We start from the raw sequence: 5,420 nt of genomic DNA, 5'->3' as shown, positions 1-5,420 counted from the left end.
TTTTTTGAAGTTGTATTTAAAATTTGTTAGAACTAAAAGAAAAAAATCCTTAATCCCACGCCCAGCAAAAAAAGAATAATTTAAAATGCAGCTTTGGAGTCATAAAGCCATGTCTAAATTTTAGTACCAAACGCTTGAGTTTACGGCCAAAAAACTTTGAACGTTTGACCATCGATCGGAAAGAAAAAAAGTGGAAAAAATGGATCTCCGTATAGTGTTATGGATCACAAACGGGTAGTTAAAGCTTTCAAGAATCCCAACAGTTCAGTTCAAGATGTAGCGAAGAAACTGAATCCTTCCAAAACTTTCGTGCAAGATGCGAAATCCATCCAAAACACTCGTGCAAGATGCGAAAAAAACGTAGTCCTTCACGTTACGTACGTACAAAATCCAAAAGACGCCTAATCGCGATGAACGGCAGAATACGGTAGGTAAAACACGTGCACGGAAGCTCTACACCCAGATGTTGACGAAACAAGATTGCCTCGTTATGGATAATGAGACGTATGTAAAAGCAGACTTCCGGTAGCTTCCGAGGCTCCAGTTCAGGCTTGGGAACTGTGACCACAATTTAGCACAGTTCATCGATTCTGCCATTCAACCAAACCACAAAGCAGCAGCAGCATCAATACCATCACACGTTGCGCTGCCAACGGTTAACACACTGCTTGAATGTGTTTGTCTCTCCACTATGATCGTTTTCGGGAAGCCATCCCGAGGTGAATGATTTAAAATAATGTTAAATAATTCAATCGCTAATATTTCGCTTGTGTTTTCAACTAATTGAAATCTATTAGCGCTAACAGCAAGAGCACAATCATTCCGTTGCGATACATATAAACAAGTTCAATTTCATGCTGCCTTTATCGAGTAAAAAAACGAAACCCTGAAAATCGGAAAAATCGTGTCACCACTGTGCTCGAGTCATTTCGCATGCGGGTTTGAAAAAACGTTGGGAAGAAAAAGATTACAGTTTTGAAGAGCCGTGACATTTTTTTGATTTGAACGGTCATGGTTTGTTTTGTTATTATTATTATTATTATTATTGTCTTTATTTAAGAGATTTTCAGCCCTAGGCTGGTTTATCTCGAAGTTTGTTTTGGATTTTGATGGTCAACATGGAAACATGTAAATGTAGAGGTGGTATATGTTGGCTACAGTACTTTTCCCATCCCTGCTCCAGTTTATGTTATATTGGCAAGCAATTTGCTCGTGTGGGAAGCGGTGCACCCCTTAGGGGGGTCTGTAGCCTTGAGGTTACGCTTTCGCTTCATAAGCGGAAGGTCATGGATTCTATTCCCAGCCCCTCCAAAAAAAAATAACCCGTCCAGCCACCAGAAGACACCGCACGGAGGACCGTGCTTAGGGGAGCACATCCATCCTCCGTCAGTATCAGATGGTGACTGAGACAAACTGACCCACTTCACAGGCAGCTAGCCTCAAACGACTCAAAAACACGGCAAAACGAACCACCGCAAGAGCATTGGACTATGGCTTATGGAAATCGATTGGACCAACAGCAGAGCACTCTCCTACCTGCTCGGTGTGAGAGCAAAAGAGCAGAAGAGAGTGAAAGCAGATGTAAATAAAGATTAGTTAAAAATAGAACTGCATCGGTAAGGAAGATACAGATAAACTGATTCTTCGGCACAATAGTGGCCGCGAGCACGGAGTGCCTTAAAAAAAGCGGTGCACCCCATTTATGACAACTGGAACGATCATTAGGCAGGTGTAAAGGAATGCCTCCAAAAGCGTCTACTTCCTCTTCGGAGGCTACAAGATGATCAGAATGAAAACGAATCGATGTTTGTTTGACGTTATTGAGCTTTCGGCCAACGGCAGGCCAACAAGGAAGTGGTTGATTTTCAGCAATTCTTTTATATTTGGATTCTCACAGTAAACAAAAGCAATGTTGTTTAGTTCTCACAGCAAACAAAGAAAATTGTGCCAACATTGCACTACTACGCAGGCAACTGGATTGGTATATTACAAAAGAAGTGTTGGAGTGGAACAAGGCTAAGGAGGTCAATTTCGTGCCGAAGCATCTCAACCCTCCGAACGCACCGGCAATGCGACCAATTGAAAAGTACCGGGCCATCATGAAGCAGGCACTTCGCAAGCATCCTAAAGGCCCAAACGCAATGATAGCGGAACGGCAACGGAATGCGGAACCGGTTCGCCAGCATGAATCACACCATTTCGACTGAGCTGACAACGAATGAAATTGAATCAACGCTGAGTCGACAAGCTTGTTGTAGTTCATGCTGGCGAACCGGTTCCGCTTTCCGTTGCCGTTCCGCTATCATTACGTTTGGGCCTTAAGGAAGTGAAATCGGAGGAAGATATGAAAAAAATGGAATGCCACGCAAACAAAAATGTTCAAGTGTTGTAAGGTCCTGTATTAGTAGTGAGAAGAGAAAAGTTCGTTCATTTGGATATGAAATTGAAATTGAACAATACATTGGTAAATATTCATAACATGTTTAATTTGACCATTTTTGATTCGAACCCACGACCCTCAGCTTAGTCATGCTGAATAGCCGCGCGTTTACCGCTACGGCTATCTGGGCCCCATCAGTGAAGGCCCAAACGCAATGGTAGCGGAACGGCAACGGAATGCGGAACCGGTTCGCCAGCGTGAAATACAACAAGCTTGTCGATTCAGTGTTGGTTCAATTTCATCCGTTGTCAGCTCAGTCGAGATGGTGTGATTCATACTGGCGAACCGGTTCCGCATTCCGTTGCCGTTCCGCTATCATTGCGTTTGGGCCTTGAGGTATTGTTCATGTCTCCTATCCAAAAAAATCATGTTTTGTCAGTCCCAAAAGAATCAAAACAAAGACACTGGACGACACTGGAATCAATGTTGGATAGCAAATTATTGGCTCATTTCTCCCCCCTGTTGTGAATTTATACAGCTCCACGAAGATATCGAGAAAGCCATTGCGAATGAGGCAGCGTTGGAGAGAGAGAAGTAGCTACTTTCTGTGCAATTTAAATGCAATGCAGTGGCAATTGGAGATCGTGCTGGATCCAGTGGCGTGCCGCAAAATTGTCGTGCCGTATATAATGCCACCATCGTTGCCGACCATTACCGATATTCGTCGACAAATACAAGCATTGTCACAATGGTTCAAGTCGAGATTTTCGACCCAGGATTCCACGGCGACTAAACTCCATTATTTGGATAAGGCGTTGGTCGGATATACAAAGGGGGCAATCCAAGGGGTGGATCACTTCTTCAATGTGCATCGAATGTACATCGATTTGCATCAAATGCATTTTTTTCTACATTTACATCAGCTTAGCACTGGCCCGTACTATCGTGCCGGGCTATAGCAACGTGTCATTGTTTATTGTGAAAGGCGCAACGCTGAGAGTTCAACTAAACTTTTCGTAGTTTATATTGACTGATATTCTAAAATTAACAACATATTTTATACGTTTCGTTTTCTGCTTTAGAGCGGAAATATATTAAGTTTCATTTGAAATGCCGCTTATGGATCCATAAGGCAAAAATCATCTAGGTTTGATTTCTTAACAAAAATCCATCGTCCCATGTCCCTGCAGATTCAGTGATGTTTGTAATCAGGAGTAGTAGGAACCTTCTCCCCGGGAAACCCACATTCTGTAGCGCCTGTAAGCTTCCCATTCTTAAATACAAATCTAGGCGGAAGGAACAACAAAACCCTTGAAAATTATTGGTCTAAATAACTTATTTATTTCGTTCAATGTCCCTTACGGACAGGTACAATACAATTAACTCTAGACTTGATAAATATATCGACGTTTGGTCATTCTTATTTCCAAATTGCTTCCGGATATTTTGTCTTGGAAATACCACAAATATTCATTTGGCTTATTCATATGAAAATGTTCACGTAGTTATTTAATATGTTGCTGAAACTGTTCATATATGACAGCAATTGGACAGCCTATCATCAGATCCGTGAGAGACAACTTTATAGAATCTTTAGGTCATAAAACGCATATCTACTTCCAGATATACTCCTTCCTAGACCTGATGTCAGTGAAATAGCAGCTATGACAGACAAAACAATCATTAATCATATCGGATAGATTTTATTCTTTGAATATGCCAACATTCCATCTTTACAATGTCACTAATTTCACGCTTTTCCGTAGCATCTCCATCCATATCCATCTCCATATCCATCTCCATATCCATCTTGCCATCAGTTTAACGACCACGTATAGATTTAACGCTTTTTTTGTTAAGCCGTTATTTAAATATCGAACCCGGCACTTCAATGAATAATGTTTCCAGTCCCTTTTGGTACCGGGTTGACCGTTTTTAGATGAGGTAGCGCAACTCTTCGAAAGTTAATGCAAAAACTGAGTTTGACACTTCGACAAAAACAACAATCAAACGTTTGAGCAAGCCATGAATTGTAAATCTATCGAGTGTGCATTTAAATGCATTTGAATGCATGCAAATATTTCGATGCATCAGGAGTGATCCACCCCTTGGGGCAATCGATGAGCAGACCCTCAACGACAACAACTACGACGGTGCATGGAGAATTCTGGTTGAACGCTACGAAAAACTCTCGATGGTGATTCATGGTCACATGATAAGATTGCTGAACATGAAGCAGATGGCCAAGGAGTCGTTAGTGGAATCGCGCATGTTGATCGACGACTGTACGAAGCGTTTGGAGTCCTTGGAGCTCCACAAGCTCAAGATGGACAAGATGTTTGAAGCCATCGTTATCACGTTACTCGCGTCAAAGTTAGATCCGAGTACCCGAAGAGCTAGGAGGCATCTTGTAAACACGGTAAGTTGTGTTTAAGGACACGATTGCATTCCTTCAAAGGATTGTCATGTTCTGGAGTGGTGTAAGCAAAATGTCATGCCAATCAAGAGTAACATCGTTCCGATGAAGACCCAGCCATTTACCGTTACCAGTAAGACGTGCTCATTCGGTCGATGCATGCGGAGCGTTCAAAAAATTGAATGTTGACGAGCGGTATGCGCAAACAAAGTAGCTGGGATTATGCTCCAGCTGCCTGATACGAGGACATCGAACGGTAGCCTGCAAGAGCGGTAAGACGTGTCCAACTTGCTCGAAGAAACATGCACTGATGCATCCGGAAGAAAAGAAGCCAATTGCAGGTGAAACCCTTCAGCCACTTGCGGCAGAGCAGACAATGAGTTCCTCTCATCCACTAAGTGCAGTAAAGTGCACAATTTCAATCGAGCCAATGCAAACCGAAGCAGATTTTTTTGGCGACAGCTATCGTGATGGTGTATGATTCCAACGGAGTGGCGCATAAGTGTCGTGTGCTACTGGACTCCGGAGCGACGATTCCCAAGTCGGTGCAACTAGCGAATCCGATTTTCTATGAACCAGGTTGTCCTGTTTTTCGAAGTGTTGCAAGAAGGTAAGATAAAACTG

The sequence above is a fragment of the Aedes aegypti genome, chromosome 1, assembly GCF_002204515.2.
Source record: "Aedes aegypti strain LVP_AGWG chromosome 1, AaegL5.0 Primary Assembly, whole genome shotgun sequence".
Classification (NCBI taxonomy): Eukaryota; Metazoa; Arthropoda; class Insecta; order Diptera; family Culicidae; genus Aedes; species Aedes aegypti.
This window is presented reverse-complemented; position numbering follows the sequence as displayed.